We start from the raw sequence: 11,415 nt of genomic DNA, 5'->3' as shown, positions 1-11,415 counted from the left end.
AAGTGGACAGTGTGAGGATTATGGGATCGAATCCTGGCACTGTCGGTCCAGTCCCTAGCAGTTAAAACTTCGGGTAAGTTTCCCAACCACTCAGAGCCTCAGTTTTCCTGGAAGGAAATAACCCATCTCCCGTGACAAATGTCCCTTTCCATCCTCCTGGGACCCTAGCAGGCAAACTGCCAGGAGGATGGCAGCCGGGTTAGGAAGGACGAACGGAGTCACAGCCACATTTTCTCCTGCACTCGCTCAGGGTCGGTGGGCGTGGGGCGAGTTGGCGCCCAGGCCGGGAGGCGCTGGGATGGGCATCCCGCGGTTCAGCCGCCCCCGACTGTGGAACGGGGGCCAGAGGCCGCCCCCCAGCCCCGAATCGAGAAGGTTGGAGGAGCCTCCTCGCATCTCCCGCTGTGCTCCCCGCAGCGCAGGCACCCACCGCCCCGCAGCCTCCTGCTTTCCTTCGGCCGCCGTGGGGGAAGTGTGCGTGCGCGTCTCCACTGGCAACGGCGCGGTCGCCCGGCAACCTGCGCGCCCCAGGCCCGCTGCGCCCCCGGTAGCCCGGAGGGAGACTGGGAGGGGGCGCCGCGCGGCTCCAAGCAGCCCCTCCCTCCTGGGGGTGCAGACTGCAGCGGGAACCCTAGCGCCCGCTCCAGACCCCGGCGGCCTCTCGCTGGACCTGCGCACTGGGTCTGGGGCACCTGGGCGGCCACGTGCTGGCATCCAGGGAGACAGGAAACCCAGGTCTCGCGGAGACCCTGGCAAGCCCCTTCCCTCCGGGGGATATAGAGGCAGCAAAGTCTCCTGGCCCTCTCTCGAGGCTGGGCGAGGAGCAAGGGTGCCGCAGCTGTGAGCGCCTGGTGAGACAGAGACAGAGGAGGGGCCAGGTGCAGTGCCCGTGGGTGGGAGAGTCGTGTCAGGGTGTGGGATCCAGAATGTCTGAGGCGACGTTTAGCTGGGGGCTGGTCTTTCTGGCGCTGGTTGGGGGCAGAGGGTAGCCTCGGGGACAGGATCACCCACAGAGCTTGGACAGTGTTTGCGTTTTTTCCCCTTGGGGTGCCCGCATTTTAGGGAGACATCAACCACTTCCTGCACGGGCCTGATTTGGTGTTTAGTCACCACTTGAGGCTACATACTCCAACTAAAAAGCCACAGGATTCCACATCTCCAACTCCCAAACCCAAATCCAGGACTGTGGCCCATGAACACAGAGATGCACTGGCGGAAGCAGAGATTTGGGCTGCTGCAAGGATCAAACATGGTTTATCCCTCTCCTGGGCCAGCGGCCGGGTCCAGTTCCTCAGTACATCTTGGGCACCTGTACACACAGCTCTGGATTTCACAGACCCGGACTCATGTCATTTTCCCAAGGCCCCCAGTGAAGAAATGGACTCCGGGTGGCGAGGGGCACACAGGCTGAGACTGCAGGATGGCTGAGACCCAGCCCACCACCCTGCGCTCGGGGCCTCAGCTTATCTGCTCTGAGCCTCTCATCTGGACACCACGGGTTAGGGGGCCTTGTTAGGCCCATAGTAGCTCCTTGGTGCTGACAGTGACTCAGTAACGGGTCCACCCTCCGGATCCCCCTGCCTGGCCTCAGAGCTCAACTGGGCTTTACCACTTCCCAGCTGGGTGAACTTGAGCAGGTGACGTGACCTCCCTGGGTCTCAGTTTCCTCATTCTATAAAATGGGGACAAAAATAAGGCTTTGTGGGGATTAAACAGGATGTCAGGCACAGGCAGTGCTCAGGAGAACCCTGACGAGGGCAAATCTCATCCCTTCTCTCCTTTTCCCGGTTCCTTTCTGGGTCCCCATTGCCTTCTTGTCTAGCGTAAATCTCCCTCACTTTTTCACCTTGGTGTTTTTCTCTTTTTGCCTCCTTCCCCTCCCCACACTCCTACTTCATTTCATTTCATCTCTGGCCCTCGCTTGTTCACTATCAGTTTCGTTTCTCTGCCCAGACATTTGGTGAAGCCCTGGCTGAGTGTGGGCCAGGTCCCTCAGGCCCAGCCCACTTGGCCCCCGGCACTGCCCTGCCTGCGCCTCAGGTCCTGCCCTCCTGTTGCCGAGGAGTTGGGGCTGGCGGGGGGTCGGGGGAGAGGAGTGCTGACGTCATGAGGCGTTTATGCACCCCTCCCCGCCTAACGCAAATTTCATCCTCCTACTCTCTGAATCAATTTACTTTTATTGCCTCAGCTGCTCAAAAGCAATTTTTCAAGAACAAAAAGGTCAGCACGTCCAAGACTAATCAATTCTCCGAGAGCTCCTGCCACCACCGCCAGGGGAGCTGGGTACTGGCGGCCCCCCGCCCTTCCTGCCAGCCCCCCCCCAGCCCCATCACTTTTATTGCTTCATGATGCCTGTCATTAGCGGTGTGTTTGAGACGCCCCACAGTGTTCTTACAACATAAAACCTGGCCCACTTGCGGGGGCGGGGGGCGGGGGGGTGGGGGTGGGAGGTGGCGGGAGCATTTATGGCCACTCGCCGGCCCAGACAGTAACAGCTGAGCTGATAGATCGCCTGTAAGGGGAGCCAGGACAGGAAGCATCCAGCCACTTGATCAAAAGCTCGGCTCCAGAGGACATGCCGGAGGAGCCAGGGCCATGCCTGCCTGCTCTCAACCCCCATCACTGTGGCCTTGGGCACCTGCCTGCTGTCACCCAGTCCAGGACTTTCCTCTCAAGGCCACTTTGGTCCCCACTGCAACCCTGCTCGGGCTCTCCCAACCCTCCTGAGCATCTCCCAACCCTTGGCATCGTGCCAGGCCCCACCCCCTGTGAGGCCCTGCCATTCCATGTCACAGAAGTAGGAAGGAGCAGGTGCAGACTGGAAGCAGGTATGTGACCTGCCCAGGTGACACGCATGAGCCATGCCCAGTGGAAAACACATCTGCTGTTCCAGGCTTTGCCCTTCCATGCCCCCGGCTGTCCTGTACCACACCATCCAAACAGCTGATGCCCATGACTACAGCAGCTAAAATGCACCCAGGCTTCCAGGGGCAGACCCTGCACTCAGTGCACTGCCTAGATGACCCCTTTATGCCCACAACAACCCTTTTATGAAACACTCTATGCCCATTTTTCAGATGAGGAAACCGAAGCAGAGGGAGACAAAATATTATGCTCAAGCCCACACAGCTGGAAACACGCAGAGGGACCAGATCCCAACTCTCTGCTCTTTGCTCTTTTAAAAATGGCTTAGGATATGAAATATCCAGAAAGGCAAGTCCGTGGATGCAGGAGGCAGATTGATGGTTGCCAGGGTTTGTGAGAAGAGGCCTGAGGAGCAACTGCTCAATGGGCACAGGTTTCCTGGGGCAACGAAAATGAGGAGCCAGATAGAGTTGATGGTTGCACAACATAATGGATGTGCTAAATGCCACTGAATTGTACACTTTAAAATGGTTGATTTTATCTCATGTAAACTTCACTTCAATATTTTTTTTCTTTAAAGGCTTAGGTTTTTCTGCCACCTATTTGGCAAGAGGCTGGGTGACTGGCTAGCTCTGGGTGTCCCAGCGGAGGCGGCCCGCCTCTGCTCTCCTGGGGGAGGTATGACAGCAGGAGAGACTCTGAGATGTCCTTCCTGCCCAGCAGGAGAGTCACCTCTCCCAGGAAGCCTTCCCGGCTGACTTCACCTGCTCTGACGGCTCCTCCCAACTGCAATGGCCTCTGTCCCTGTCACATCTGGTTCTGCCCGGTGGCTCTGCCCTGTGGCCCATGGCTCTGTCCACAGCACACAGGGCAGGGTGCCCTGGCTCCCTGCCAGACAGGACTTGCACAAAAGCATTTCCAGCATCCCTTGGGTCCCTGGGGGCCCCCTCAACCCCTGGCCCTCCCTTGACTTGAGCCCACCCCCTCCTCCCCCGCCCCCAGGTCTGAGCTAAGCTGTCAGAAGCTTTGGCCTTTTCTCAGGGCTTCAAAGGTCATCCGGCTGACCCCCAAACTTGCTAGCCAGAGCCCCCTCCAGGCTTGCTTGCACCGCACAATGACAGAGAGCTCATGGCTCCCTCACAGGTCAACTCTACCTGAAAGTCCTTTCTTGGATTGAATTGCCTGCCCTGCCCAGGGAAGAGCAAGCCTTGTCCCCTCTCTCTAGAACAGACCGGTCCTCCTGTGAAGGCTGCTCCCAGCCTCCACCCCAGTGGTCTCTGAATGTCCCTGACGTGGGCTCCTCCCAGCCTGGCTGCTCCTCTCTGCTCTCCAAGGCCACGTCCACCCGGAGCCCAAACCCTTGAAGGCCCTCTGCTGGGTAGGGCGGTCCAGCCACTTGGGAAGATGACATTGGGCCAGGTCTCTCTTCTGATGTCCAAGTTTTGTCCCACAGGCCTTGGGGAGTCTCACCCAGGGTGAGAAGGGGTCTCAGGGCAGAAATAAAGCCTGGGACCCATGAGCCTCCGTGGCGTGTCCCTGGAGTCAGCCAGAGCCCTACTCAGCCCCTGCTGCGAAACTGGCCAGGAAACTGATCAGGGACTTACCTTGGACAAGTGCCTCTCTTTTCCCACTCAGATCCTGTGGGGAAGGCTGCCTGGGATGAAGCCAGTGAAACACCCAGAAAAGAGCAAATACTAATGTCTTTAAGCATATTTGTTTCTTTAACAAAGATGATGACTCCCCTCTTTGAGCCTGCGCACGGTGTCCAATGCCAGCTCACCGTTTACCTGTTTCCCCATTTACCTGAAGCAGGCAGCCAAGGAAGGCTTAGGCTTTGAGGCGCCACTCTGCAGGTAGAGGCCCTAGGGGGCAGCATGGCAGGAGGTCCATCTGAACTCCCCACAAACTGACGGTTCCCAGCGTCCATGCCAACACCACGCTGGCCCCACACTGGCCCTGCTGGTCTCCCTGCCAGTGCGTCTGGCTTCCAGGTCTTGGAATTCAACCTGCTTCTCTGTTCCGGCTGCTGGGGCCCCTGCCAAGTCCTTCTGAATATGCAGCAACTGCCGAACATTCTAAGAAATGCCTCCCAGGGTTTTCTTGGGAGCCCGGGTGAAGCAGGAAGTCCTCTGGGCTGAGGGGACAGTGGTAGCAGGTGGCACCGAGCTCCAGGCAGGGGCCATCTCCCAGGGGCCCAGGCTGGTGAACTGGAGGCAGGAGTGCCGGGCCCAGTCCAGGGGCTCCTGCCGGTGGCTGCCACCTACACGTGAGCCGAGGGCCCCCCCCCAGCATGCAGGGCTCCCCACCTGCTCTATTTATAGACTTTGAGCCCTGGAGGGCAGCGTGCCCAGGGTCACAGAGCTACGCAGGCCAGGGGCTGGGCCTGACTCATTCCCCACCACGGCACGTGGCCAACCAAGGGTTGTTATCTGACGGCCTGTTGTTACTTTATGTTCAGATGAATCTGTATCAACTCTATGCAGCTGAGTCCTACTGGCTGGGCTCGAGCTGGGGGAGAAAATTATAATAACTGAAAATAAAATTGGTATTTTGACAAATAAGTACAGATTTTTGAATCCAGCCAGTCCAGGCGCTGCTATCTCCAGGTGACTTATGCAAGATAATGCCTTTTTGGCTCTCTGAGAAGATTTCCCTTGATTGTCTCACTGGTTGCCCCCGGGTCCCCCCTCTCTCCTGATTCACTTTGTTATAAAGCAGAAGCTAACACAATGTAAAGCAATTATACCCCAATAAAGATGTTAAAAATAAATAATTAATAAATAAATAAAATAAACTCACACTGTCACCTAACCACACCAATCACAATGGCATCATTATAGTTTCAAAGCTACCAAAAAAAAAAAAGGTGTGTGTGCTTGGGGGGTGGGGCTGGAGGGGGTGTCCAGGAATTTAGCCGCACCCAGGAGAGCAGTACAATCAGCTATTGTTGTGCCAGAAGTTTCCCGGTGATAAGAAGGGAGTTTAGAAATGCCGCTTTCTGAGCTGATTGCAAAACAGAATAGAAAGTTCAAGGCTGAGAGATAGCTGGGAACGTCAGGGAGCAGCCCCTCCAGGAGGCCCCCTGGCCTCAGACAGGCCTCGGGCTGACCAGCCCCTTGGCAACAGGAAGGGGGGCCTGGCTCAATCACCTCCCCTCCCCCATCTTCCGCCCATTCCACAGGGGACCAGGACATCGGAGAGGCTGCTTCCTCTCAGAAGGTTTTGTCAAAATTCTCTAAAGCAGCTTTGGACCGTTAAGGGCCTGCTTGGTGCCAGGCACCTGCTTTATTTACCTCGATTATCTCACTCCCTCACACCCACCCTGTGTGGAAGGTGGCAACTTCCTCCTACTTGGATGGGCGGGAAACTGAGGCACACAGATTGGGGTGTGAACCCCATTACACTGCCTCCTGTTTATCCCATAAGCCTGTCCCTTCAGGCGTCAGATTTGTGGGGAGGATGACCTCCTTGAGTGTCCTCAGTCATTTCCAGTTTGTGCATTCTCTCCCTCGGGACATTGTCTGATGGTATTGGTGGGGCCCAGGCCAGGTTACAGTGGGGGGTCATATTACCTCCCTGCTCACTGCTCAGTGCTTTCTGGTGGGAGTCACCCCTCCCCAATTCTGGGACCTGATTTTGGCCAATCTTTCCCAGGGACACCTGTCCTTGAGCTGTCATCCTCCCGTTGGCATTAGCAACCTAGAGGGCAGAAGGTGAGGGCGAGAGGAACTGCAGTGACCCAGCACAGGTCACTAAGCAGCTGTGTGACCTCGGGCAAGTCGCTTAACCTCTCTGTGCCTCAGTTTCCTAATCTAGGAAATGGGGATAATAATAGTTCTACCCTGTATGGCCACTAGGAGGAATAACTGAGAGTGCCTGGCTGGTCCTTGTCACATTTAGGGGCAAAAGCATTTAGGGCCCCAAAACCATTCACTTCAGCCCAAGCCCCTCACTGTGTAGACTAACCACTGTGGCCTAGAAACTCAGGGCCCCCCTTATTCTGAATCTTGTGCTCCTGTCTTTACACTGTGCCAGGCTCTTCCCTGGCAGGCACAAACCACCCACCGGAAGTAGGTAGCAGCTGGGGTCCCTGGACTACTGCCACAGGCATGGGAGACCTCCACTGCCCATAGAGCTGTTGTGGAGGGCAGAGAGAGCACTTCCAGTCAAGCCTTGTGGCATCCTCCCTCAGCTCTGTGGTGTGAAATTTAATAAACAGAAACCTTATTTGAAGTGGGATTGGGAGGCCGGAGAGGGAGCTCTCATGGTCTATTCAGCGTCAGTTGCAGACCCAACAAGAAGGGAGTACCTGGCATCTCCAACAAGAAGAAGGTTACTACTTTTCTACCCAGCAGAGGAAGGAAGAATTTCTCTCAGCCTGGCAACAGCCCAGACAATGAGAGACTGTCACAACTCAGCCAATGAAAAGCCACACTTCCAACTCCTAGTTTCCTCCAATGAGCTCTTTGTTTATAACAGCCTGTGGGGTGGGCGGGGGCTTCTCCTCTACAAAAGAAGGTGTCCCTCGTTTGTTCTCCGGACTGGCCAGTGGTTTGCCATGGATTGCCTCCCTCGAACTGCAATTCTTTGCCATTCCCAAAGAAACCCATTTTGCTGGTAAAATAACTGGCTATTTTATTGTTTTAGGTCAATACCAGCCTCCCAGGTTTAGGACTCCAATGCCCCTCCCCCAGCATGGTAGCTTCTGGCCAGCAACCCTGTCACCCCCAGTGTCGCTGAGTCCCTTCCCCAGGTTGGAGGCCTTGGCCCAGCTTCCCTGACCCTCCCAGAAACATGAGACCTTCCTGAGGAGGTGCCCCTGCTCCGACAATCCCCTTATCCTTCTGTGGGGCTCCAGGGACCCCCATTCCCCTGCCACCACCTCCCCCAACCTGGTGAGGCCAAACCACCGTAGTCACAATGCTCTGACAGCCCTGTCCCTCGGGTGAAAATCAAGCCCTGAAAGATACAAATCCTGTGAGACTGTGGGAGGCCCTTGCTAGCTGCCCAGTCCTGGGTCACATCCAGCAGATGCTGATCTGTGCTATAGACAGTTTCTGTTTCCTGGGAAACTCACCCCCTCAGCCAGAGCAGGGGCCCAGGCATCAGTGCTGCCTTGGGGTAGGAAACCCAAGTATCACAGTGGTCCCTCCCCAACCAAGGGGACTGAGCACAGGTTTGCAGCAACCCCAAGCTGTGGCCAGGCCCAGGTCGCCTTCCCATCCTGGGGACACCCATCCCCTTTGCCCCTCTGTGTTCACATACCACGCCCCCCCCATTCCCTCTGGGCCGGCCCCAGTCAGGCCAAGTGACATTAGCATGTTCCACAAACTCTCTGTGCCACCGTCTGCTCATCTGTGAAATGGTCCAGGAACTGCCTGCCTACCTGTTGGCAGGGTGCCGTGAGGGCTGGACAAGCAGTAGAGAGCTGGGCCCACGGTGCAGTCCCTTGTCCCCTGGACTTTGCCTCTCACACCTGCCCTGGGGCAGGCACTGAGACCTTGGTGGGAGAAGCCCAGAGACAGGGTCATGGGTGACAGGGGGCTTGTGCAGGGCAGCAGAGCTGAGGACAAGGGGACAAGCCACTCACTCTCTCCTGCAGCTGTGCACTCCACGTGATGTGAGGAAGACCCTAATGACATGGCTGCAGTTTGAGGGCTTCCAACAGGCCAGGCACGTGTGACAGGATTTATGTGTTTCTTCATGCTTTTCATTTAATTCATAACGAGTATGAGAGGTGGTTACTGTTACTGTCTACATTCTACAGGCGAGCAGTATAATGCTCAGAGAAGCTAAGCCATTTGCCCAAGGAAACACAATGAGATACTGGGTTGGAACCAAAGGACCCTCGGTGCACAGAGGATTCTGGAGAGCAGCGAGAATGTTCTCAGACTCCACCCTGTGCGCCGCTCGGTGACCTGCTGAGCCGGCCTCTACATCTGGGATCTAATCTTATCCGCCCCATCAGCACTTGTCATGCCTCTTTTATGGTCTGTGTACTCTGACATGTGTCCGTGTTGGTGGTGACATGCCTTCATTCTGACAATATTTGCCGAGCATCAGGGAGGGGGCCTTGGTTATTAATTTATTATCCTCAAACACCATGAGGCTGCTGTAGGCCAGGCTCTGTGCTGGGTGTGGGGACCATGGGGCCATGCCAATAACTCACTGCTAGGGTTGAGGGTCCTGGTGGGAAGTTCAGGGCGTGGTGGGTGGGGGCAGAGGAGCCAGCTCTGGGAGGTAGAACCAATGTCCTTTTTGTTGGCACTCAAGTTCAGAGAAGTCATGTGATGTGCCCAGATTCCCACAGCTGGATGCAGGACTGTGGGATTCAGACGCAAACACAGCCTCCCACCCACTCCTTGAGTCAAAGTCCGAATTAGGGGAGACCCATGTTGCCTAGAAATGGGCTGGGGCTGGGAGCCCCCACGAAAGATGGCCTCGGAGCCAAAGCTGGTACCCCCTGGAAACCCAGTGTCTATTTTTGCACTGCTTTTCATGGGGACCAGGGCCTGAAGCTGTGGGGTGCTGTCGGGGGTCACAGAGGATTAGAAGAGGGACCATGTGGGCACAGTTGAGGCCCAGTTGGGTGAAGGCGAGAGCAGCTCAATGCCCCCTTGCCTCGCCTGGTGCAGCCTTGGTTCCCCAGGCGTGCTCTGATCCAGGAGTCCTGCATCGGTGGCCCCAGAGAAGGTGGAAGTGGGGGCGGGCAGGGAAGGTTTGGCAGGGCTGGCCCGGGGGCCGCCAAAGACACGCAGGGGCTTATTCTTCTCTTACAAGAAGTGTGAAGCATCTTGTGGCCACACCAGCTCAGCACTTTGGAAAATCAGCAAGTCTGTGGATCTGTCAAGTTCTAAGCTTGTGGATGCAGGAAGGTTCTACTTCTATGGTTTCCAGAATATAAAAGCAGGGGTGGGGGTGAGGTGAAGAGAGCCTCAGGGAGTCCCAGGTGCCCAATGCTCCCACCCAGCGCCTCCCTGGGGAGGAGGGTGGGTACCTCCACACAGCCCTAGAGGTCAGCTTCGGTGGGAAGGGGAGGGAGGGGCAGTGAGGGAGTGCCAGGCTTCAGCGGGGAGCAGCTCCCTTAGTGGGCAGGGCTGGGCTATCCACTCTGAGGTTCCAGAGGACCGTCAAACAGATAGAGCCTCCCCCGTTTCCCCGCACATCTGGGAGCGGTCCAGGCATCCCTGGTTTTAAGTCCCCAGGTGATTCTCATGTCTGGTCAGGGTGAGGACCCTGAAGAGTGACATGACCCGTGAGCATAACCACCTTTCTTGTGCTCTGAACCTGAACTGGCCTCCTGGTACCTGGGATGCAGGACCCCTTTAAGGCAGGTGTGTGTGCCTTGGTTTTAGGATGGCTGGAAGAGGTGAGTCCTAGCAGCTAAGCCACATTATGGGTAGGATGCAGGATGCAGGCATCTTCCAGGGTGCAGAAGCTGCGCCCTCATTCACAGCCCCTGGTCCCCCAGCCTCACGCTCATCGCTCCCTCTGGGCCCTTGTGCCATCAGCGGAGCTTGTCAAGCTTCCTGCATGTGCTCTGTGTGATTTTTCTGACAACCATCTCTCGGGCTCGCCCAGGTCTCTTTTTTCCAGGCCCCATGCAATAGACGCAGCAGACCTGACAGCATCCTATGGGCACAGGGGCAGCGGCCCCCTGAGGCCGCCCTATATGCAGGGAACAAGTAGGCAGGAGGAGGAAAGGGGTGCAGGGTGTTGTTAAGAGCCCACCCCACTGGTTCCAAATCTGCCTGTGACTCTTCCCTGTGGATTCGGGCAAGCAGCTCCCCTCCCCCAGCCTGTTTCTCCCCTGAAAACCCATCCTTTACCTGGACCAGAGTTTTGGTATACAACAGGTGCTCAGTGCATGGTCGCTACTATTGTCCCTGAGAGGAGGGCGCTAAGGGCCCCATTTTACAGCTGAGGCATTAACCTGGGGAGACTGGGACAGAACCCACTTACTCTCCCCCTCTCCCCACTGTACCCCTTGAGTCAAGGCCAGGGCTGGACCCAGCAGTCAGTGAGAGGCACGGTTTCTATTACTTCAGAATCGACTCCCCACAGCCCTGCCCTTCCCCATTTCTTCCCCCTGAGACCCGCTGGGCTCCAGGTGGGCCTGTCCTCACTTCCTCCTTTTTTAAGGGGCCAACTTCCCTGCCCCAAGGGGGAATCTGAAACTAGTGGCCCCTCCTTCCATCCCAGAGCTGCCCCTTTGGCCCTGGCCCCACCTCCTCCCCCATCTCAGGACCAAGCCCAGGGGTATATCCAACTCTGGGTGTGTCCCTCTACCCTGAAGTCTCCCAGCCTGGCAGGTAAGAGAACCTGTGCATTTCTCACCAGCCTGCAGGGGATGGAGCCCCAGGACCTGGCTCCTGGGTGCAGCTCCTGGCAGCCTCAGTCTGGATGGGCTTGGCTCCTTCCTACTGGGTGCTGGGGTCCCAGTGGAGAGGGTGGGGCCAGGTGAGCCCCTAGAGGAGGTGCGGACTTCTGTCCTCTGGTTGGGGATCACACACCAACCTCCTGCCCCACAGACAGAGGCCCAGAGAGGGG

This window comes from Stenella coeruleoalba (assembly GCF_951394435.1).
Source record: "Stenella coeruleoalba genome assembly, chromosome: 19".
NCBI lineage: Eukaryota > Metazoa > Chordata > Mammalia > Artiodactyla > Delphinidae > Stenella > Stenella coeruleoalba.
This window is presented reverse-complemented; position numbering follows the sequence as displayed.